This window comes from Gobius niger (assembly GCF_951799975.1).
Source record: "Gobius niger genome assembly, chromosome: 4".
Classification (NCBI taxonomy): Eukaryota; Metazoa; Chordata; class Actinopteri; order Gobiiformes; family Gobiidae; genus Gobius; species Gobius niger.
Genome location: NC_136855.1, coordinates 31,135,890 through 31,162,251, shown reverse-complemented (window position 1 = coordinate 31,162,251; position 26,362 = coordinate 31,135,890). Strand labels below are relative to the sequence as shown.

Below are 26,362 nucleotides of genomic sequence, written 5' to 3'. Positions count from 1 at the left end.
AAGGTAATAAACAACCAACATTTTGAACAAATGAAACCAGTGCACCAAACCATGGGATGAGGCGGCCCTGCCTACACAACATTGCACTTGGCGACACAGTGGCACGGTAAATAGTCCCATAAATTCAGCACATCTGACTGTGCAAATGATTGTGTACACAGTAGCAGATAAAACCCTGCAGGGATATCAGGTTAGTGGTGAGGTCTGTCTGCATTCCAGAGGCCAATGGAACAGCGTGACACAACACACCACAGACAGTAAGTGGGCTGGCAGAGATGGGAAAGAAGATGGCTAATTGTCACCTACCGTGCATTCTTTCGCTGGCTGGTGATTGGAGGGTACAATGGTGATGTCAAGTGTTGTTGAGAAGTTAACAGATTTGGTGGTGAGCAAAACAATGCCTCGGTAGCATAATAAAGAAGCGGCCGGAGAAATGTGATGTCAAAACAAATTAACTTAAAATAGGACGACGACTACGACTAGGCATTGCTAGTGTTAAATCTGATCACTCATATGATGAATATATTAGTTCACTTCAAAGTCTATAGCACGACTGCATGTATTTTCCAAATCAGATGCGTTGAATACAAGGCAGGGCAAATGTCCCATTTATTATCCAGACATGACAGATATTGATCTTAAAGGACGGAGAACAGGCTGATGTGCTACAATATGCCTTTACATAATCCATTTTAAAGCCGTGGAGACTGCCTCAGGCCATTATGCATCCAAGGGGAAACGGACTGGCTTTTGTTCAGCATCTTTAATTTATGTGGATGGCATGTCAATATCCAAATGTTTTATGGATTCAGATGGCGGTCGCGTGTCCTTCCCCACACAGCTGCTATGGAGAGCCGAGGTCCAGGTTTTGGCTAATGCTGTGTGACCCTTACATAGCGGGAGACAGCCTGGAGGCATTAGCATGTATCTCTGTGCCGGTGGCATTCCCCCACATCTGCGCTGCGGCTCTGTGCCTGGTGACGCCACTGATGTCATTGAGATTGGTCTCAGCATAAGACAATGGGTGCCGTTCAGCCGGCGGGTCAGACAGTCAGGCTGCCATCGCGCTGCAGTGGAGCCGTTTCAGAATATGGCCCACATTATATTTGCCCTCAGCGCCCCGGGTTCACACTTCCTACGAGAGCACAGAGAGAGCTGGGGGTTTTGGGGCAGTCAAATCAGTTAAAAACGTCTTGGGTGAAACTGACTGGAGCGCCTTTATTTCTTGAAGGAAACATTGAGCTTTTATGGTTGTGAAAAAGATGTCAACATTTGGTCTGTAGACATTTTTTTATTGATTCATTTAAATTATTGTGCTAAATTATCTTTGACAATGGTATCATTTCATCCACACTTTCAGGTTGCTTTCACAAACTTCTACATGTTTTCATTTGATTGTCTCCCTCTGAAAAGCTGAAAATGCTGGGTGTCAACAGTCTACACACGCAGATGAAACCAGGAAGTGCTCAACAGTTTGTAAGCAGTTAAAGGCAAAATTAAATTGCGATACGAGTGATATGTGTTACGACAAATTGTGTTGTCAGGTCAGGCCATTCTCCCAGACAATCTAAAGAAGAATGCAGATTTTCACAGCTTCTCACTTGTTTTCAACAAAGCGAAGTCCCTGCATACTGCATGATTGTATCTCAGTTCCACACTGCACCCCAATCACATCTGAACAACTGACTGTACTATTACAGTAGACAGCAAAGCAAACTGTATTTAAAATTATATGTTGTAAACTTGTAATAACTTTCACATGCACTTTTATACAACTGCAGTTTGGATAGCCACAGCATATGGCTGTTTCACTCTAGCAGAATTAGTTTCACTTTACGGTCGTCTTTTCCTTTCTTTCTGAAGAAACTGGAGTCCTTTCAGGTGGGCAAAGCGATGTTGAAAAAGTTGTGTGCTTTTATAGAGAGGGCTCTGACTTTCTGTATTGTCTGCTGGTATGGGGCCATAACTGAAGAGCTAAAGAATTCTCTCGGGAAAATAGTCACAGTCGCAAGCAAAATGCAAGGCATTCCTCTGAACGGCCTGCAGAACATTTATTTACCTCGAGCTTTGGACAAAACAGATGAAACATTATCTGACTCAAACATCCTCTTTTCAGAAAGTTTGAGCTGCTCCCTTCAGGTCAGAGATACAGACACCCCGCTCTCACTAAAAACAGGACAAGGCAGTCATTTATGCCACAAGTAATTCTGTGATTTAAACAAACTATGACTTTTTTTATGCCTCTTTTTTTAGTTATTAGCTAATATTCAAATTTTAGATGAGATTTTAACTTTTTTAAATTAGGCATATGAAGTCAGTGCTGTTGCGTTCTATTGCGCAATGTCTGGATTTGTTGTGTCCAGTCAGTGATATCTACTTGATTTGTTTTGTTGATATAAAAGCTCATACTTACGGTATGTAAACACATCTTCCCTCACAGTTTTAAGAGTTATGTGAATGCTGTTAAGACACAAGATTCTCACAGCGAGACTATGATAAATATAGCTCCAAAACAATCCAGGGTTAAAGGATAAAATGTTTCAAAGAAAACTGAAAATAATAGTCGTACCAAAACACTGCTGATTCCACATCACTTCAAAAGTAAAAAACAAAACAAAAACTCAATTTTATCCAAGATTTTAAGGGAGACATTGGTGCACTGAAGAAAGTGTTACCCTGCCAACTTGAGGGTTATGTAGTTCAAACCTTTACGAAGCACATACTTATGTTTTGTCCCAGGGTAAAACAATCCTTTAATAATCTATGCCTCTCATTCCAGGTGTGTGGTAGAAAGAGAATAAAAAACTGCAGAGCTATTTGCTATATCAGTTCTGCACTTTCAAAACATCATTTCCCAAGATGTAATGTGAGATAACCTATGGCAAATAGTCAACACCAATCCTATAAAACAGCCTTTTAGAGCAATACTTTCTGGCATAGTCAGTGTTTTGCATGGAATTTTGAAAGTCAGAAATTGAGAGTTGGGATTTGTGCGTGTGTGTGTTTTTCTGCAAATGAGTTTTTCAATCAGAGACACCAATGAGAAACAGTGAATTTTCATTAATGCTTATGTGCCAAATTCCCTCCCCCTTCACTGTAGCAGAGGGAGGAAGCTGAATTAAAATTTCTCTCCCTAAGAATATGAAATGGAGAAGCTGAAGAGGCTGAGGGTCTCTGCTGCTCTGGGGGATATATAGGGTGGATTTATGCTTTTTTTTTAAATGTCTTTAAAGTGATAATTTTTAATTTTTTGGAAATGCTATACTGCTCTAAAACATCTCATTTGAAGTTTTTCTAGTAAAATACATGTAAATTCGTCCACACTGAAATCAAAATAATTTACTCTCAAACCACCTAGCAAAAAGATAGTAGTTAAATATAGAGCAATGTCAAATACTACTTACATATTTCAGAACGAGGAAAGCACGGTAGCGCAGCGGTTAGCGCCTCCGCTTCACAACTAGAAGGTTCCGGGTTCGATTCCCACCAGGACGGGGCCTTTCGGTGTGGAGTTTGCATGTTCTCCCCGTTTCCTCCGGGTACTCCGGTTTCCGCTACCACTAAAAACATGTGCAATAGGTGAAGCCAGGTGATTCTGACCATCAGCCTGGCTCTACATCATGGAGATGGGTCCCCGGGCGCGGCACGGCCGTCGACCACTGCTACTTACGGGTAGCCCCAGCGGCATCGAAGGATGGGTTAAATGCAGAGGATGAATTTCCCTACGGGGACAATAAAGTATACAAAGAAACAAACAAACAAACGGAAACAAGAGCTGAATGACACTGTCCTTCGGTCAGTTGGACCCTACAAGGATCGAGACTCTGCCATCTTCTCCCTAAGGCAGGACTGAAGGGCTGTGAGAAGAGTGCGTGGTGTCGCTCTGCTGCAGGAAAGTGGGTCCAGAGTCTGGACCATTGTTGTTGAGCCAAAACCCAACAATCTTACACAGCACAGTGAAGTAAGTAAGTGCTTTATTTGTTATAGTACAACAAAATTGCATTCAGGTGTTGGGTTAGTTCGGCGCCGCCATTGTGGGCCAACCTGACCAGCATGTTTTTGGAGATCGGGTAAACCGGAGTACTGCCTTCAGTGCTCCTCTGAAACGGTGCACTGCCTCCTGGATTTGTCCCTGTTTTGGAGCGTGGTGTCCCACACTGGTCACTTCCTCCTTCTTCTTCCTCCTTCCTCATCCCCCTGCAGCTTCCTCCACCCCCTCCACTCCACAACAGTCGTAGCACACAAACATATCCCATAACACATCTGTCTTATTCTCCACTGAACGAATATTAGTCAGAACAATAGGAAGAGAAGACTTGTGTGTGGCTTAGCTGCGAGTCTTGCCCAGATACCTCCTCGTTTGTCCTTTTTTGTTTCCTGTAACGCCCCCACTGTGCTGCAGGTGTAGGGGGCTCTTGGTGCCTCTTCAGTGTTTCAGAAGACAAAATGTGTTGGTCTCAAATGTCTTTAGCTCATCAGCAACAAACATTAGCTGTTTGTTTACGTTTAAAATCCTGGGTCTTTCATGGCTTGTAATGGTCTTTCTGCAGCAAAAAAAACTACAATAACAATGAACCTCACAAAAACACAGCAAAGATGTACAAAAGCATGCAGTAAAACAATGTGGAACACAGAAACTACAAATGCAGTTCACAGCAAAAGGCAAAACAAACACTATTGCACCAAGAGAGAGGGAGGTCCAGCATGATGCTATATAAGGACCCTCCTTTTAATCATCATCACTATCAATAAACCCAATTTTGTTTGCTACTGTCATTGCTTTAGACGATTTGTTCACTGTTTTCAATGCACTTATCAATTATTTAACCGATATTCAACCTCAGAAGTTGGAAAGTTGCTGCTTCGAGTGCACCAGCAGGCCACGCTGATTCTACTGGCTGGCTCTTTCATGTGTGCCAGCGTGCAGCCATGTCTTCCCTTTGACAGCGCTATCACAGGATTCATCCAGGCTCTAGGCGCGATCCGACATTGAGGTTTTCGAAGCAGACGGAACAGAACAGAGATGCCTGGGCGCGGTGATGAATGCAAGCGACAAGTGGCTGCGCGCTGGAGAAGATGAAAGTGAGGGAGAGCAGGAGCTATAAGCGGAAAAAAGAGTTCTTATCTGCTGCGCCATGATCGAAAGTTATATTCACTGAGTGGGGCCATTTCACCGGAGTCTTTCAAAGAAGCAGAGGATGTGACAGCGCAGGGAAATCTGGGAGACTAATGGAGGAGCGAATTGCACTTGACGTGACATGTGCTTAAGGTAATGATGTTAAGAGCACGGTTTTGGCAGGTAAAAAGGTTTATGCAATGCTCAAATGCAGGTAAATTTTTACTCTTTTTATCCAACTCGCATGAATTTGAATCGACATCTCTCAAGTACAGAAAACCCCAGAGATAATAACTTGATTTGGTGGGTGGGTGACTTCATTTCTAGTGATATGGAAATTGCTAAGTATTTTTATATTTTATTGCACTACCCCACCATTGACTCTTTAAGAGAGTTCACTGGATGCTTAAACACTGCATGCCCAAAAACCTTTGAGCGCCTCTATTCTTTTGTTTTGCCAATGTAGTATTATAAACAGATATGCCAAACATGCACCTAATGATCAGATGATGATCTAATGATCAGCTACATGCCAAAAGATTCTGTTTAGTGGGTGCAATACTACACATAATGGTTTACTATCAAGCTTTATAGTCTTTTGCTCAAAATCCATAACATTATGATTGAGAGGACAAAAATGGGATTTAGTATAGAATATTATTACATTATCTATAAAATGTATGTGTACGTGCATCCTGTAGTCTGGGGCCTGGTGTTATCGCCGCAAGTTCTGATGGGCAGGCGGATTCCCCAGTCAGAGAGATAGATGCATGGTCTGCCAGTACAAATAAATATCACACAGAAGAAGTTATGAAATTTGATTGGTATGGGATAGTTAGGCGTGGCCTAGTCGAGGGTGAAGGAAGGTTGTTTTGGGAATCACAATTTCCCCATATGTTTTGATGTCTGGTGGTTTATAAGCATATTTAGTAGTGGTGGGACTCCAGTTAATTACAGGTCTGTAATAAATTAATCGCAATTAATCGCATTTTAATCGAAAACCAAAAACTAAATTTTTTTGCACCTAAAATATTCAATAATTAGATAGAAACATGAGTTCAACAACAAATGTGTATTATTGTTAATCTGTATATTTTATTCAAGTAAAGTGCATTTGTGTTTTAGGAACTCTAATGCCACATTTATATAGAAATGTGGCAAAGTAAAAAATAAATAAAGGGCCAAAAATTAGTGCCTTTAAGTGTTTAACAATTGCTGTAAACAAAAATCAAAGTGCCATTTCTTATCCTGACAAGGGTTAGGGTTATTTTGGCTCAGAGTGGGCGTGGCTGGAGCGTTTGTTTGAGGCTGAACGCTAACATTAGCATCGAGGACGTCCGTGTTTGGCCCAACATGTTTTGCATTGAGATGGTGTTTTAGACTTGAGTAACTACGGTGGAAGGCAAACTCTTTTTTGCACAACCTGCACACAGCAGTACGCTTCTATCATCCCGGGATGTCTTTTAAAACAAAACTAAGTCCCCAACGGGCCGAGTAAAGCGTCTCCGTCCATTTCTGTTGTGGGCGGATGTGCGTCAGATATACGGCCGTACCAGAAACACGCAAATACAAAGGTTCCGACTCGGGAGTTCCGGCTTGGGGGGGAAAATCATTGGAAATACGATTAATTGCGTTAAAAAAAGCAATACACAAATAAAGTTGAATCAAAATCGAGTCCTTGTGAATGTTTTGTCTCATGAGGACCGGATCTACAGGGGTACATGCAGGATATCTATTTGCACCACTTTGATACTTGATGGCACCCTCAGTCAGTTCATTATGTGTCTCATTCTTGCATTTGAAAACAGATTGTCCAGTAGAACGGAAAAAAAAACGGCAATCGACGCTAACATGTAGCATGAAGCAATCTTTAGCATTACGGTAAGCATTATTTATGTATTTATGGACCACTGAACCACTTAGCATCTTTATTTTACATATTATTCATCAATAATTCAGCATTTGTTATAGGAGCAGTTAATGAATTGGTCCTATTTGTTTTCTCCCACGAACGACACCATTTGTTGGCGTTCCCAAAGATGGCATCTGCATCTATTTGAGAGCATGCACCATGACACATTGCTATTTGGATCTTTGCTCGGATTGACATCAAACTAATCGGAGATACGATTGGGTGTGAGCGGTGTCCCAGATGGTTTTGAACAGAAAGTATGGGTGGCTCGTGTGTCTGCATCCATACCCCAATTTTTTTCCAACATTGGTATTTTACTACGCACTCCCACTCAAAAACTGCTCTGGCAAAGCCTAAATGAGAGTACCAGGACTTGGAAATGCAGCTGGTGCGTAAAATCTCCTAATTTCCTTTAACATTGCTAACACACACACACACACACACACATACTAACACGCACACACTTTAGCACCTGTGGTCGTTTGGCATCTGTTTATGTTATGCCCACCAGACCATTCTTTCTTCAGCTGTGGAAAACATGATGCCATCTCCAAGAGTGTTTCAGGACCAGCCACTTTGCCTCCCATCGCGACTCCACGTTTAACTGCCCCAGCCCTATCAAGCTCACCGAGACTAGGTGTGTTTGTTTTTTACCACCTCGACAGCTGTTGAGGCAGCCACGGCTCACAATTAGAGGATGTTTGACTAACGTTGTCTGCAGATGCCTAACGTGCGTTTTGGCGTTATCAGCTAAATGACCAGCAATAAACTCACTTATACTGTATGGTACGCATCATGAAAACAAAGCGCTGCATGCCTTGACAGCCCTGCCCTTTCGAGAACTATGCTGTGATAGTGAGTGAGCAGGTAAATGAAGATGGAGGATTGTGGAGTGTGGCTCATTATTTAATAGATGAAGGCGTTTGTAGAAGAAGGTTATTTGTTATTAATGTGTTTATGGACCAGTGCACATGAGCTAACTTCCACAACATCAAGCATGTGGGTATGTCTTTTGCTTGTAATGTATAATTCAAGGCTCCTACGTAATGTTAGGAAAAAAAGTGCAAAGAGTATCTTCTATCACTGGTTTGCTCTACATGAGCGGAGAATTCTGTTTGGGTCTAGCTCTGATTCCCTAATTTTAGGTTTCTGGAGTTCTATCAAAAGAGTGAGACTTTCTTCACTGCCACTGTATAAACCTGCAGTGGAAAAATGTGTACTTATTTTTTATTTCTTTTTGGTGCAGACAAGGTCCGCACAAAGATGAACATTCATTGACTTTACCATAGACCATGGGTGTCCAAACTACGGCCCAGGGGCCAAATGCAGCCCACAGATATATTTTTGATGGCCCTCAGACTTGTTCTTGAATAGGCACACATCTCCTAAGAAAGTAATTTTAACTCCAAGTTTCATAATTTCCCACCATTCAAAACTAATATTTAATGTGCGACAGAGCTGGCATTATGGTTCCTAAGTTTCGATGTGATGTGTTTAACCCTCTCTAAAATACACCTGGGTGAATGTTTCACCACCGAGCTTTGGCCCTCCACGCCATATACACTTCGATATGCGGCCGTTGTTGAAAAAAGTTTGGACACCCCGCCATAGCCGTAGAATACCGATCAACTACGTGAGGGTGGCTTCCCCATCTCATTCAGCGCTAACTGAAGCTCATACATGCTAGCAAAAAGGCTAGGTTTTTGGAGCCAGCTTATACATAGAATAGGGTGAAAGTTGATATTTGTGTAAAAAAACAACCTTTCATGAAGAGTCCATAGGATACAGGAACTTCTGGAGCTAGAACCCATTTCCTATTAGCCATGCTATGTCCATGTTTTTCACAGTCTATGTTAAACAGAACCAGTTACGACTGAGAGGTTTAGTTTCAGTCAAGTTACACATGGCTTCTGTTGCCATGCCTGTGATATCAAGTATACCCATTATAGAGAGTACTAGAGTGCAGCTTGTTTTATTTTTAATTTATGCAGACATTATATTCCATACTATGACACTGGTCCAGAATTACATACTTTTTTTTTTCAGCCAAACACTGGACAGTCTTCATACTTCTTTAAATGTGCATATTTATTTCATTTCTTTCTCATTATTTCCCCTGCTTGGACAACTTCAATATCATCTAATGTAAAATATGTTGCAGCTCATCATCACAATAACTAACCTATCAAGTTACCGATGTGTGCCAAGATAGACACAACACATGGCTCAATACGCCAAATGCTCAGCCGGTTTACTGGCAGCTGACATTTTTTCCCTATTAGCATATTGAGCACTCACATCATGTGAATGGGCAGCATTGCATTTGCTCTCTCACTCCGGAAGACCATTATTGTCAGCAGAGAGCCGGCCATATCTCCATCCGCATGTGTTTTTACTGCGTTGTGGATCTCTTAAGTCGCATCCTTCATTACACCTACACCTTGCCCTTGTGATATCCCGCTCATTTGCTTTATTACATCCCATAATTTTATGATCTCCCATCCTGTTGTTAGCCCCGTGCGCGCATTAACACACTCGCATACAGACATAGGGTTTTTATTGTACAGCCGGGGGTGACTGCATATCACAATAAAACAGATACCGTAGCTGGCTCGCGTTCAAGCTCGCTAACTCATCCAGGTTTTTGCTTTGTAGTCGGCGCTTTGTAGTGCACTTCAATGCGCACTACTAAATATTAACCACTACACCGATTTGATGTATACTGTAATAAAAGTTGGAGACAGTGGGATAAAGTCAGGAGGATTCGATGAGCAAGCGGCTTTGGGTGGATTGTGTATGCAGGTTATGGCTGAGCTAAAGGGTGCACGCATATTTTACTGGTAATGCTTAACGGCAAAACAGGGAATCAGCCATGAGTTTGCTTTTACAAGGTTTATAAAGCAGTAAACCTAATAAAATACAAGTTGTAGGGCCTTTCATCTCTCCGTTTTGTAATTCAGTCTCTTCAGTGTGCTGCCTTCAGGGAGGAAACTGTGGAGTATACGGGCCAGGTCAGGCTGACTTGATCCACCATGCTGACAGGAAGCTGAACTCTCTCACTTCCCTGCCCTACCTCTGCTTCTACCTGCAATCACAAACCGTGGTCGATTCAAGCCCCTCGAAGGCACTTTTGTGATCGACCTCTATCTAAATAAACTCACATGTAAATGCTGTGACAATTGGCGAGCTCCCAGGATCATTTGGGTGCTCAAACCCCTCCACCACATTAAGGTGGCGGTTCCAGGAGGGTATTCAGAACATGCTAAAGTCTAAATAACAGATTCTAGTAGGTTGCTGTGACCAGTAATAAAACTTCACAGTGATGCTGACCAAGATGGTCCCAGGTTTGATCCCCGGCCAGACAGGGCCTTTCTCTGAGTTTGCATGGTCGCCCCGTTTCTGCATAGGTTTCTTCCTGGTACTCCATGTACATTAGAGTGTGTGTGTGTGCATGAGAATGAGTGGTTGGTGTTGGTGGCAGGGGCTGATGGTGCAGAATGACAGCCTTGCTTCTGCCAGTCTACCCCCAGGCAGCTGTGAGTTTGGAGTTAATGTACTGTAAAAAATTTCATCAGAAATTGTTTGCTTCAAATATTTACATTTACATGCACCAACTCAGATGATGTTCAAAATGTTTCTAATACTATTACTATCACATCACAATAAATTATCTGACTAATATATTACCTATACTAAAAGTGTACAAAATACATTGTTTTAAAATACTATCCCACTATGTGCTGCACTGTTCCTAAAATCAAGAGGCTATGGGAAATGAAGTGTCCGGTTTTTACACCGTTTTTTTTCCTGACAGTTGGATATAACATTCTCTAAAGAAAACAAGACTAGAGCAATATTTGCAAAAAATACCCTAATAGTGTAGGCCTAAAATAATGCTGATGAAGGCTGGTAAAAAGGGCAGGTCAATATAATTTTAAAAAATGTCACATTTTCTTTTCTATGCGTGTTTGGTTTGTAGACTTCATATGAATTTGTCGACATGTTTTCCGTTGCTGGCAAACCCCTTGTGTGTGCCCATGTTTGCACTTTAGCCTCATGTTTTCTGCTCAGGTGTGGAGGTGCCCGTCTGTATACACCTGTGTTAACTTCCCATTCTAACATTCCAGTCATGTTTACGCACGTGAGGGGTCCAGATGGGATTAGTTTTCACATTCAATGGGTCCAGCTGGTGTCCACTGCTGCTCCACGGGATGCCCGTACCACCCCCCTGGCCAGGTTCAAGGGCGTGTGCGCTGTTATCCTGCACAAAAATGAGGAAACCGCATGGCTTTAAGTCTGAGGCAACAAACATTCCTCTGCCCCTTTGAAGCGCCAGGGGGTCACTTTCACCTGTGGTTTTAAGGGGAAGAGTCTGACAACATGGTGTCTAAGATAAAGCAAGTGTTTTATACAGAAGCATGTTTAGTCACAGCTGATATTCTTAAACTATCTTCATAAACATTTGTTCAGTGCTGTGTGTTCATCATTTGGAAGCCGCGTAAATGCGGTCACATGTTGTAGGATTGGACTTCTACGATATAAAGGTAGATTCATAATTACAAAGTCCGATTTATCAAAGCAGCTGCATCTTCCTGTCTCAAAAAAGCAAACGTTTTGTGACTAATGTTGGCTAGTCATAAAGCGTTTGCCTTTTTGAGTCTGGAAGATCCAACAGCTTTGAAAAATCAGACTTTGTAACTACAAACATTTGTTATTTACGTAGTTCTCGGACAATTAAAACATTTGGACGAAAAAGATGGGACAATCAATGCAATAGACCGGTTTCCAAAAGTGCAGTCTGCTAGAGAATTAACAATGGTGTTTGAAAGGGTCGATGAAGCAGCAGCAGTCTGGATGTCTTATACAGGAGAAGTTTATTCCATCGGTGCGGGACCTGGAGACATGAACTCGAGACATTGCGCTAGTCCCACCATTCAAGTCTGTCTATGCTTCCACAGAAAATGGATAAATACCCTCTCAGAGCGTCATACTGATACACAAGCAAACATTCAGTGGCTGAGAGTGGGCGCCTGAGCACCACAGCCAAGGCTATGACAGAGATAGTACAACTGTACAGCTGGACCCACGGAAAAGTACGACTTTACAGCTTGACCCAATATGATAAATAGTGATTTAATGTTATCCTCTAACACAAGGGAGCTCTAATTTTGGTTTCAACATGTCATTTCATCCCACCTCCTGAAAGTGCACATTGTCGTTGTGTCCTTGGGCAAGACACTTCACCCACATTGCCCCCAGTGTCTGCGTACATTGGTGTATGAATGAGAGTATGAATGGGTGAGTGGATCCTTGCTGTATAGCGCTTTGAGTGCCTAATGTAGGTGGAAAAGCGCTATATAAGTTGAGACCATTTACCATTTACCATTAAGTTTGAAATAACTGGATGTTCACGATTAATCAGTGAATCGATTAATCGTTATTATGGGATTATTATGGGACAAGCTTGCCCCCTCATATCAAAAACAACCATCCACCAAGGTGTGCTGCAGGACCCTGTGCACCCTGGGTTTCCAGCAAAATGGGAGTGAGGAGGGGGGGATGCAAATAAATGTATAGATGATAAATATTGAGCCCAAATGTATTGTTTATCTGTCATTAATTTAATCATAAGTTGATATAGTAATTATTGTGACAAGCCTAATTGTAGGGATCAGCCACCAACCTTTAGGTCAATGCTCAAACGTCTCCACTTAATGAAGCCTAGGCGTCAATGATCGCTTCCGTCAGGGCCATTGTGCTGCCTTGTGTATAAAATGCGCAGTATAAATAAAGTTGCCTTGCCTTGCCACACTTCCACCTCAGCCATTCAGCGTAAGAGCCGCACCTCCGTATCAGCCAATCATCACCCTCCTCCAGCAATCATGGTTTGTTTGCTTCCCAGCTGTACTGTGGCCCACCTCCACCCCTTCACCGCCTCTTCTATCCACGGCTTCACCATACTTCATCCTTCGCCGGTCTCCCATACCACCACCAGTGTCCAGGCTCCGGGGAAAGACATCCCAAACTCCAACCTGCTCATCCATACTGACTTTAAATCATATATCGATGTCTACTGCCGGGGTCGCCAAAAATAATATTCACATGTCAATAAATCTTCCTAATCGCTGCTTTTTTCTATCTGAGTTTATCCAGGTTGAAATAAACTACACTACGGATTTGGCATAGACATTGGGAAACCCCCTGCAGCCGTAACTACCTTGCCAAAAAAAAACAACCTTAGGACAATTACGTACATTTTTGTTTAAACAGCCACACTGTGATTCATGCCCTGCTCTGAACATGCTACCTCATGACTTTTTGTGTGCCAGGATCAGCGCCTATACAACACTGGACTTACCCGTCTAACGCTCCAGATGTTGCCAGCAGCATTACCTCAGAGTGGAGGAGTGACACACAGATGAGGGAAGGAGAGCCCAAACTGTTTTATTGAATGTAATGGGAATAGTCCTGGCTTCAAACTCTGCCATTTCCTTGTATACTTTACAGCTTATATACATTCAGATGATGTAATACAGACAGCCTTCGCTCCCAAAGTCCCATTTCAACTGTTATACTTTAACTCCTACATGCTTTTTTTCAATTTCTAATCGCACACAAGCTATTAAAGTTCCATCTGAATTCATCATTTTGTGTAAATAAAAAAATCTCATGGCATGAAATTGTGATTAGCTGAACATTTATTGGTCGTTGGAGTGCTGAAGATTGCGCCCATCTGTCATGAAATGTGGACTCTGTGGATTTTATCGTCGAAGTTATAGACAGAACCAGAATTTTACAGTTGTAATTAACCATATCACACCCTCTTACTACTCGCTGTGACCAGGATGGTGATTGTTAAAGTTTGTCTGCCCTATGTTTTACAATGTGCACCTGTAAAGTGTCTGACGCCACCCAGGGCACAAAGAGACTGACCGACATTCACAAAGGAGCTCCAAGAGTCGACTAAAATCATAGCCTATTCAACCGGAAAGCAGTCATTTTAGAGAGAAATAAAGAACAAGCACAACTTGATGGACCTGGCAAGAAGCCGCAGGATCACTAATGCCTCTGTCAAAATAAGTGACACGTTTAATTTATTTATAATGAATGGAACCTGCCACTGAGCCAAAGGCCTGTAATGATGTGTGGATTGAAATCAGGGGTGTTCAAAGGGCGGCCCATGGACCAAATGTGGCCCTATGATCAATGTTTGGTGGCCTTTGGGTTTCTTGTTGAATGGGCTACATGCACCGTGTCCCCACGTGATTTCTTCCTGGACAATAAGATCGCCGCTCTACTTCCTGTCCCCTATCTTTTACATTCACAGTTAACAGGATCCCAAACAAATGAAGAGATGGCTCAGGATTTGGTAAAGGACAACGAGTTACCGATGGACAGTCACTGCTTCGTGTTACAAACATCATTCCCAAAGGAAACGCCAGTGTTCGTAAGGGGAGGAGCTTTTATCTTGGAGCTAATGGCTAATGCTAAATAATTACAATATAACAACTAAATCAAATTTAAACTACTTACATGCTGCTTTTTTTTTGCGCACTCGTTCAAAACTTTGCGCCAGTTTTATTTTGTGCTAGCCATTAGCCTCAAGACAAAAACACCCGCTGTTAAGAACACAGAGGTTTCCTCCAGTGAAGTCATTACATCTCTTTAATGTTTTTAACCTGCTCCAGTCACATCCTATCATCTATCTATCTATTCACTCAATGTCCTTTACAAAATTGAGCTATTGCTTCATTTGCGTGGGACCCTGCTGATTGTGAAGGTGGAAATCACGTGGGGTTACTGTGCACATAGCCCATTGGCACACACTTTTCTGCACTTTTCTTAATTCTACACTGTTAAAACCTCCAAAACTAACATTTTATCATGAGAAAGAGCTGGAAATATTGTTCTAAGCCTGAATAAATGTATGGGGCACAGGTTAAACCTCTGATATATCCTAAATTGTCACTGGATTAACCACCGAGCCCAAGAAGAAGAACTTTATTTATATAGAACCTTTCATAGACATCGCCACAAAGCGCTTTACATGATTCATTGTACATTCACTCCATATTCGGTAGTGTTCAATTTCCCCTGGGGGAGACGGACAGACACACTGTCACGACTGCACACGTCTGCGCCAACGGTCCCTCTGACCACCACCATGCATTCACACACACGCACATCATTCATCCTGGCCCATTGTACATGTTTTTAGTGGTAGGGGAAACTGGAGTACCTGGAGGAAACCTACGCAGACACGGGTAGAACATGTAAACTCCACACAGAAAGGCCCCGCCCAGGTGGGAATCATACCCGGACCGTCAAGCTGTGAAGCGGAAGCGCAAACCACTGAAAAAAAATCGTTTTTTTTTTGTCTAGAAGTGAAATAAAAGATGTGTTGTTCGGCATAATGTGAACATTTGTGCAATAGTAATTCCAGCAGGCAGGTTGTGATTGTTCTCCAAAAGTGCTTTAATAATAAACTCATCTCTGTGAAGAATGGGGATGTTAGAAAAATATACGCGCTCCCTGTTCTGTTTGTGGCTTCATCATAGTAACCCAATATGAAGAGAGTAAATTAGGTCTTTGTTGATTTTCCTTGTGGTAATTAGGGCTGCAAAATGTGTTATCCCACATGATCCTTTGCTACCATGCTTTTTCCTTATTCATACTGTCTTGTATACTGTGCTGTAACAAATGTTCTGGGGCAACTAATTGGGTTTTCTGACTTAGAAAGCTGGTGGATAACCCCAAACGGTATTGAAGGAGCTTACACAAAGGACACATTTTCCTACAGCAACATAACATCAAATGCACCTTACTCAGTGAAACCTGGACCACCTGTGAACAAGTCTGCTTTCCCCAAAGTTACTCATCCACCCACACAGCAATACCCAGCAACAGTCCTCATACTGTACTTGTACTCACCTCGACCTGGGCACTAATTATCGCATGACTCCATTAAATTCTTGCCCTTATACCTCACAGCACATAAACGGCACAGGGAAATGCCCAACAGGTGTTGCACTGCAAAAGTGTTCCCGAAACAGGTGGTAAACTGCACCACACCACACTCTCGCCCCTTTCTGCAAGCCATTACCTCCTATATACTGTACGTGCGAGTGTGAATCGCTTACAAAGTCTCTTACATGCAGCCCCTTAGCGCAGAAAGATGACTGTGAATGATTACTTTTCTCTGCGGGGCGCGCCGAGTGATAAGTGCACGCATAGGTTTAACGGGTCTTCAAACGCACTGGCGCAGCAGGCGGACGTTATATGGAGTGTACATGTAAACAATGAGATTTACAGACCGCATTATCAGGCACGATAGCGCTATTAAAGTTGTTTGTTTGCAAAGCGCACCGAGGTATGGCCAACGCGGGATAATGGTTGACAGAAACATTTAAACAAAGTAGGTCAATAGAGTGAAGTTTGCAAACACAAGGGCCTGGGAGAGCTACGTTTCTGACATTATCATAAATAATCCATCATCGCTGCAGTTAAGTTTTGACGTGTGGAGACAAAAGCAGTGAGGGGAAGGCGATGAGTGACATACTGGCTGTGATGATATCAAATGAGGTGAAATTGTTGTGTAAGGCAATATACTGTACCTGTCAGGTTATAAGGACATATTTATGAGAGAGAATGCACTCAAATCATTTTCTTTCTAAACAGAAGCCTCATATTTAGAGGAAATGTAAAATGGCTGTTTGGAGAAAAAGAAAGTCATTACTTTCGTTAAAGCAGTACTAAGTACCTTGTTTACCTTAATAAATCCTTTTCGTAGTCTCTCTGGGGGTAATACAAGTGTTAATGGTATGATCATCTTCCCCTGTCCCCCTGTCTCTGGCCAGAAAACCACAATTGTGCAACTTTAAATCATAACAATGCCGCCCAAGAATTGACTTCCTGTTTCGATCCAGCACGCCAAAATAAAAGCACCATCTTATTCATTAGTTCAGCAGTTCATTAGTTCAACTTTCTTTCAACTATTAACATACAAAACACTTACATGTGTCATTTAATTATATTCTTGTAATGTTGCTGCTGAACTAATCAATGAGAAGAGCTGTGTGCTTTTATTTTGGCGGGCTGGATCGAAACAGGAAGTCACTTCTTGGGCGGTGTTGTTATGATTTGAAGTTATGCACAGAGTCAATTGCAACTTGACTGCCACGTACCGGAGCTACCAATACACACTAATGGAATCACGAAAAAGAAGCAAACATGCTAACGGGCAAAGCTAACTGCGGGCTAGCGCCACTTAAACAGTATAGCCAAGTTTGAGTGAAAAAAAAGTGTTTCAATTGTGTAATTGGATGTTCAATATCCCTCTCTCCCCCTTCGCCTTTTCTGTCAGCGTAGTATTTACTCTCACGGACAATTAATCAGTAAAAAAAGACACCTGCAGTTTCGCTTATGGCCTCTAGGGGCCAGAGTTACTTAGTACTGCTTTAAAGGGTATAGTTTGTTCTCACTTGAGCTTTTAAAATGGATTTGCAGAAAAATAAATCCTTAAGCTCTTGCTGTGAAATTGCTTCCCCAAAACAAACTTCCTGGAAACAACTTGCTTACTGGTTTAGGAAATAATCTCTAATTTATGTAGCACTGATATGTCCACTAAACACCAATTCAATCATCCATTCCTACACCAAACAGGCTCCAGAGGCAAGATGGGTAACGTATTTGCCCAAGGACTCAACAACAGGATGAAACATGTCTCAAACCACCGTTGGGTCTGTGGGAAAACACTCTACAACTGAGCTACTGTCTTGTATATAAAAGGTTTGCAACCAAGTTTACTTCGATGGCAGCTACTCATTTGGATAGGAAATAGGTAAAGTTGAACAAAACGATGCCTTCACCAGACTGTGAGTAGGTGTCTGCATTTGTAAAACTTTCCGACTAACTATAAACGCCTCGTTAAAACTTCTGCAAGCATTGTCTTCTCTCCGTCCTCATTTGGTGAACGCATAAAAGCATCACGCCGATATTTATGGGCGTCGTATCAGTGCTTTGCTTCCTCCGGCACTCATGTGGCTTCCTGGCACCCGGCCAGAGTCCCCTCCCATTTGCCGGCCGGTCCCGTGTGAGACAGGAAGTGGGGTGACCTCAGCGCAGGAAGCGGCTGGCGTACGGACGTACAGTAGATGTGTGCACAACTGCTCGCTTTTGTTTGAATAAAACCAATTCTGCTGTCGCTGCAAACGAGAAAGAACAAACTTTTCAGACTTTTTTTTTTTTGATTTATTTTTTTTGTGTACATGTCCAGCATGGCTTATTAACACACTCAACTAGAGGTGATCACACAACACAAATGTATAAAATCTTCAATCTTCTACAGAAACAAAAATGGAATGTTACAAACAAAAAAACGCAGTATCAAGTTCAGAGAATAGGTTGCGTTCACGTGACTTTGTAATGTTCTAAAGAGCCCATAGATCAATATTGATTGTTTTTTTCTTGATTAGACATGGTTTAAATGTATTCCAAGACCCTTTTTCTGTATGGTATATGGTTAAAGTCTGGGTATTCCTAAATCCACATGAAATGTTTCTCGGTCTGGACACATTTTGTTCTTTATATGGCAAGTTTGTGGACCCAATTTCTAACAAACTTGTCATTGGCTAAAACATTTGGGAATGTTCTGCGCTTATGTTGCCCCCCTGCCCGCTGCCTTCGACAGATTCTGACATCAAGAAAATTCAAGTACGTGAACCCAACCTATGAAACGCACAAAATCAATCAAAAAATAAGACAAATCATTACCAAAACAAAAACACCCTCTCTTCATTAATGTTGTTGCTTTTCCTCCCAAAACGGGATATCGACAAAGAAGCAATACTCAAGTAGTAATAAAATTCACGAGAGCCTTGTGTGAGATGCAATAACTTAAAAACTCGAATGCCAATGTTTTACAGAAGTCCGTTAAAATGAAAAACAACCACTCGATTCTAGGTCGTCTACTCTCTACTGTAGCTGCAAGTTCATGGATGGAGAGAGAGTTTGTTTGGAAGTGGTCAACAGTTTCGACAATGCCTGTCCTCAGTCACGGAAAAGCCACAGCAGAGTGAGATCTCGCCTGCGATATAGGTCAAAAAAAGTCTTTCTTTATCGAGTGGCGCTTCCAAAAAAAAAAAAAGAAAGAGTGGTTCTCCAGAGGGCTCAGTATAAGCAAGGTGAGATGCACGGTGGGAAATGAAGGCAGTCCCTTTCGTAGCTGCAGTTTTGGCCGGAACAGAAACTCAAACAGTCCCGAGTCTCGTCTGACCCCTCATCTTGCTTCGATGTTATTTATCGACTTATTTACTTGACGCTCCCAGTTCGAGTGTTTGCTCGAGGATGACGCAATGACGTTTCCGAGGTTATTTGGCAGTGCTGGGTACATATAAGTGTGTGACAAAAGAGCGACACAGTGATAGCACAGAGACACATGTAGAGTATTCTTACTTGGCGACACATCAGCATTAGTGAGGCTTTTATTACTGGTGCACTGTTCATGTTGTAGCGCTACTTTATTCAATTATTATCTATTTTATTGATGCATTAGTAACTAGTATTGCTTGAAAGAATACCTGGAAAAAACTTGAATAATGTGTTGTTTTGGGGGGTTTTAAACTAAATAAATTGGTAACACTTTATAATAACTTCACCTTATTTATCCTTAATAAATGACAAGTTAACACTTAATTCATCATGAACAATTCATTATTTAAGTGTAACTAATACTTAATAACTACTTAACTACTACAGTTAATGCATAATTCATAATGAATAGTTCTTCACATACTATTTACTTATTTGTTGCTAAAAACCTCTTAACCTACCTGAACCGAGCACATTTTCTCCAGTTCTGCATTACCCAAATCTAACAGCATCCTGAAAAGTGTCAAAAAAGCGACAAAAGAGACAAAAAATGTGCTGAAAAAGCAACAATAACACAATAAAAAGGGACAAAAACACGACAAAAGAGTGATGAATAAGCAACAAAAATGCCACAAAAAATGGACAAAAATGCAATGAAAAAACTACGAAACATGACAAAAAAGGGATAAAAAAGAGAGAAAAACATGAACATTATTTTATTAAAACGCGGCGATAATGTGAGAAAAAAGTCACGATCAGTTTTGCAGGTCTTAGCTTTCAAATGAGGCATTACACTGTCAAAGGTCTCCAGTCGAGAAGCTTTTAGATTTAGCTAAAGCCGAACTAGAGAAATTGCACGCAGCTAAAGTGGTGGGGGGGGGGGGGGGGGGTTAAAGGGGCTAGATGCAAGTTAGCCTTTCTGTACTCACTACTGCCACCTCAGGTCATACGCGTAACAGCACCTTGTACATGAGGTCAATTCGGACCCAAAGTAACACCTTTTTGAGTGACAGTGCAGGATTTTAGAGGCAGTTGTGGTGAACAGGTCTGGGCTCATTCTACACATTGCTGAAACATGTAGGGGGAGGAAATACATTTTAACATTTTTAAACTCTGTATAGTCCCTTTAAGTAGTTATTAAGTGTTAGTCACACTTAACTAATGAATTGTTCATGATGTGTTACCAATAAATCAGGAAAAAAAATTCATATTGAAAAATCCTTCTGAAAAACGTTCATATAATATGATATAAAACATTATATCATTTTAGGTACATGATTGGAAAAGATGCTTCTTTAACTTCGTCGCCACAAAGGGAGAAAAATAATATGTCTGTAAATAACTCTACCATTTGAATGTGGTAAATTAAACTCAGTGCACTTTGTAAAATGAACTTAATATGTTCTTTACAAACTTGAAACGGTTGACAAAAAAGCGCACCGGTATTTGAAGTTGAAACATTAATGCAGAGAGCTTATGTTTATGGGAACACAACCTGTGAGAGATGAAAGCTCCCGACAAGCTGAGCAATGTCTTAACCTTGACAAATTCTCCAGGCATGAAGGCACAAAGATGAAAAAAGGTACAAAAAAAAATAATCCATCCCTGCCTTTAAATGTAGATATGTCATGCTGTCTGCTTTTAAACAGTGATTCAGCAGAGGCGGTTCTGAAGTGGCTAGAACTTGGCTTAAAGAGACAAAGAGGGGAAGGAGGGGAGTAAGGTGAGACAATAACATGTTTGTGTTTGAGAGAGAGGACAGGAGGGAGGAGAAGGGAGGAGAGAAAAGAGAGGAGGCCATTGTTGATGTTATGATCCCCCCCGGGCGCTCGGAGGGGCTGGTCAGAGTATGCGCTCGGCTGTGGGAGATTTACAGTCTGAAAGGCTCGCTGACGGAGTGGGCCTGATTAAGTGACTGAGCGCTTCATGATAAACACACTAACAAATGGCCGCAATCAGCTAAAGGCAGATCACTTGCGCTAGCTGAGTTTGTGCGAGTTCATTCAATTTAAAGTCTTTGGAGTTGCCTTCGGCGATTTGTCTCGATTTTCTGAGGAAGGGATTGTTCACTTCTTCTTCTTCTTTATGATCTGAATGAGAAAGTTACTCCATACTCAAACATATATATTTTTTTGCATAAAGTTTGAGCCACAGGGAGAGAAAGGTGGAGGACCAGTATGACAGATCTTGAACCCGGCAAACTGCAGGGCCTCTATAAGATTCACATGATAGCTGCTTTTGCCTGGGGGTGTCCTCATCATGAAACAATGGCCTTTATACAGTATAAGCTGTGAAGACTTGAATGGTGGTACTTTCTTCTCACATCTACAATTTGACTCATGTGTGCTTCATGAGAAATGCATTTAAGCTAGGAGTCTTTCAGGTTTAGACACGGTTTACAGCCAGTTTAGAAGTACAGATATGCTATGGTTTGGTACTTGGTGTGAAAAGTTCGAAGACCACGAACCTGGGGGTCAGTTTGCAATGACGAGAGTTTGAGCCCATTCAAGACAGTTATAGCTAAAGGTTACTGCCCTGTTTCAAGCAGTATAGTTCTATCCAATGGAGTCAACATTACAGGCCCAAAAAGGCTTGCGCGTTCATGAAAAGATACTAGAAACACCATTTTTACTGTCTAGAGAGTTAACTGCTTTGAGAATAGAGCAAAACGAATAAGAAATATTGCTGATTCACGCCATCTATGCTGCTTTAAGTGGTAACTCGAGCTCGGATACGTTACCTCCCCATTGCCTTTAGCTTTTTACCCACTGGAGACCATGCTAATGACAATGCTGTGTGAGTCGACAATTTCCCCCTGAGCTTGTCCAGACACAAAGCAAGTCTAAGCACCGGCTGATGTTCCAATCGCGGGAGACAGGAGGAGACCACGTGGGAGGAGAGTGCTTTTAACACTGATTAGCCTGCCCCTCCCCCCCCTCTCTGTCCCCACCACCACAGGGGCGCAGATGTGGACGAGGTGAGTGATGGACACCGGACACAGTTTCCTGGCAACCATTATCGAGCGCACTGGGGATCAATGGCCAGACATCTTGTGATGGCCGATTATGCGTTAGCTCCTCATCCTTTCACTGTACCTCGCTATCTGTTAGTTAGGTGTCTCAGCAGTCAGCCGCCCTGTCCTGTCTTCACCTGCGAGAGCGGAATACATTACAAAGCATGAAGCCACTTCCCAGGCCTTAACACCTCAATTACTCTTAAGCCTCAGTTCGAATTGAGTTGTGCGGTGAACTCGCAGTGTATATATTAAGATCTGGAAGCGCTTTGAGCTGAACTCCACCATGGCACGAACCCCGTCTTGCTACTATGAAGATTTCCCAGAACTTAACTTCTAATGGTAGGAGGGGACAAGCTGAATTTAAATAGTTAGTTGTGGTCTGAACTTATTCCAAGCTTTCCTATGCGACCGCGTTCTTCAATGTTCTTTGTGGGAATGAGTTTATAAGCATGTTTCACAAGTTGAAGTGGAGTTACCCTCACGATTTCGCTAACAAGTAACCTGCTAACAGAAAATTAGAGCAACCTCTGCGTTTGCAATAGCAAGAAATAGTTTAAATCCTTTTTTTTTTTTATTTCCTTTTTTATGGCTTTACTGGACCGGATAGCCAAGAGCAAATGGGGGCGAAGAGTGGGAAGTGACTTCCAACAAATTGTCAGAGCAGGGACTCGAATCCACAGCGCTGCGTTTAGGACAGTGTTTCCGTCCATGCACGTGGCAGCCTTGTCCACTATCTACAAACATTATAATTCAAAACAAAAGCCAGTTTAACTTTAACGAGTGGGCAATTTAAAAACCTATTCTAGACACTTTGATAACTTTCAAAGCGCGATTCTTTGCTTTACTCTTTTGTTCTGTACTGGTATATGAATAGCCGGAAAGTTTGAATGCACTATTTTTCAGTCCCTGGATATTCAAACAGCTCGACAAAATGACCCAAATCTCTATACAGAAAAGCACCATCACAGTGATTATGAGTTAAGTGGCTTTGGACAGACCCAGACTGCTCAAGTGGCCAGACCCATCGAGCTTTGGCAATACTTTCGAAGTGCAACTCAATCACAACGCAGGATGCAGAAACGTGTAACATAGTAAGTGGCGTTTATAAAAGAAGGCTGTCACCTAGTGCAAGCTAAAGTTTCCTTTTTGGCCCGTGCTGCTGCTGAGCTAACAACAGAAACTGGGTCATATGGGCTTCTGCCAGTTACACGGCCATCAAAGACTGCTGGTTCCCTGCGTTTCCCACCCCTCCTTATTCCCGAGCCTTCCCTCTGTGCCAGCGCTGGGACGGAGGGGTCAAGCCTTCCTCTTACCTCCCCCCACCCTCCACCTCGTAACCCTCCCCTCTCTTTCAGTCTCTCGGCTCTGTCTGAGCTTCAGGAAATTCAGCCTCTCCTCACATCTGTGTAACGTGAGCTGGCTGAGTTGACCTCCTCGGGCCACACTGGCAGCTTACATTGTTTACACCGGAGCAGATAGAACTTTATCTTGCACTGATAACCTGCTGACCCCTGTAAGCTTTGAAATTTGGCAAAGCTACAACTCTTTTAGCAATATTTCCTGAAACAATTTATTCTCTGCACTGAAAAAAAGTTTCTTGCTGAACCTACTTAAAGAATTACTTAAGCTGGTAACACACAATTGCATTAAGTATACTGAACTCATCTTTTCATGTTTAACAGATTGATATTTCTAAGTAAGATTTAATTAAGAATAATAATTTGCTTTAGTCTAACTTAAAAAGACAGATAAAACCAACTTAATATGTTCAGACACTGATAATAAAATAAAAAGGTGCTTCACTCCATGGCAAAACTACACTGAAAATCAACTTCATATTAAGCTCTTTTCCCATTTCCCACATTGCTACAATCTAGCACAACACTTGCACTGCTTTTAAACAATTAAGATAGCAGCCATTATCCAAACAGCAAATAACTCTCTAATATAGTGACAACGTTTATACATTCCAAGCCCTGTTAACATATTTATATCTGTAATTATCAAAATGAGTTAGAGAAAGCACTAACATTTCACACTTAAAGACATCAACGGTATGAAGTTTTGCCCATTACTAGACACCACAAAGGCAGGAGCAGAAAATAACAGCGATAAACAAGTATGTATTTTTGTATTTTATCACTGCCTTTTCCCGCAATAAAAGCCCTTTCAGTGGCTGCGCTATATAGTTGGCTCAATATCGATAGTTTTGGACAATATGTAACTGTCTGTTGTTAATCACTTGTTAATGCCGCGTATGGAAACAAATGTCCACTCGACTCCACTTAAACAGGCCCTTGTGACTGAAGCATTGCACCGCTCAGCAAAGCCATTATATAGTATTTGTACAAACTATGCGATGGCAATGCATTATGGGAAACTGTGGGAATTCAAACATTGCTGTGACATTTTTCAGTCATGAGTGCGGCAGCCTTCACGGAAAACGGGAGGGGTTTGCAAGACAGCTTGGGTCAGCTCTATTTAAATATTGAAAATACAAAAATCAACTCATCTCGATCCTTTCATTACGCTGGCAACTCATCTTCGCTTTAACTCCTGCAATTAAACAGGATTAGCTTGCAAAGAAGTGCAAACAGTGGCTAATCTCCTGCCAGGCCGATAGAGTCATAGCACACTCCCTTTCATCCCTTCTCTCTGGACAGTAAGATAAAAAGGAAAAAGGGAGTGTTTCGTTTCTCCGAGTTCAAGGTTTGCTTTCGGGAGGTCGCGGGGGTTAACAGCATTTGCGCGCACCTGCTGTTTTTTAATGAAGCGGATTAGCTTTAGCCCACACACCAGCCCAGCCTCCGTCCGGCATCAGACGCTCCGCAGGTCACCGATGAGGTTACTCGAGTTGTCCCTTAAAAAAACATGTGCAGTAAAAAAAAAAATCCATTAGGAGCTGCACGGTACGTTAGCCGCAGCGTGCATGTGTGATGGTATCCTCTTCTGAACCTGGCTTTGTTTTACACTGGATTTAGATGAGGGGAATTGCACACAAAGCTTCCTAAATTAACTATTAGCCTCGACTTTGCAAAGGAAATGGGGGGCTAAATGTTGACATGAACGAGGTATGCCAAGAATTAGCCGGTTAATGGAGGAAGTGCTTGTGATATTGGTTTACTTTACCAGCGACACAGCTTGATAACGGGTTGCCTAATAAGGGAAGGAAAGAAAACCTGCCGTTGACGTTTTTATAGCCAGTAATAGGAAGTAACTACATGCATGAACTTAAGTCACATTTACAAGCAAGCCTGGAGTCTGGGAACTTAAGAGTTTTGGGTGAGTAATTAGCCAAACCATATGTTCGTTGCAATTGGTTTAGCCAATTTCAAAAGAAGACAAGTCTCTTTCTCCAACAAGGACTGTTTATGAAATAATGAATTAGCCACAGTATGACATTTATTCTCAAACTTTTCACACCAAGTACCACCAAAAGAATAAGTACCACGCATCAAGTACCGCAAGGTCATGAGAGAAAATAGGACTACACCTGGACTAAACCAGGGCTCAAGAACTAACTCCAAAAAGGACATTAAAACACCAGTATGAAAAGTACTGGGCAGAGATATACTTCACTTAAGTCTGATTACTGCAATTACAGCTCCATTTTGGTTAAAGTCTAATGTTTCATCATTCAAAGTCCTTCTTTGAGGGATAATACGGTGTTTTTCCTTTGCTGTATTCAATGATAAGTTTCTTAGGAGAGTCACTTTCCTCCGCTCTGATCTTATTGAAAAAAATTACTGTATGAATGGGAGTAATCTTTGCCAGAAATTGCTACAAAAAATATAAAATTTCCTTCTCACCACAGGGGCTTGAAAAATGCACCCAATTTGTAGAGATGCGTAAGAGAAAATAGACCGTGGTTCACAATATGATAAGAGGTGTGATCATCGCTCCGCTTCTCGAATTTCCTCATTCTCCGCAAGTGTAATATCATAAGCCT

The 26,362-nt window shown here is 41.9% G+C and overlaps 1 protein-coding gene across 1 annotated transcript in view; it reads left to right on the top strand.

The window, feature by feature from the left end:
• phospho2 (phosphatase, orphan 2) overlaps window positions 1-26,362 on the top strand; it is a 234,655-nt gene that overhangs the window by 55,226 nt on the left and 153,067 nt on the right. The window lies entirely within an intron of this gene.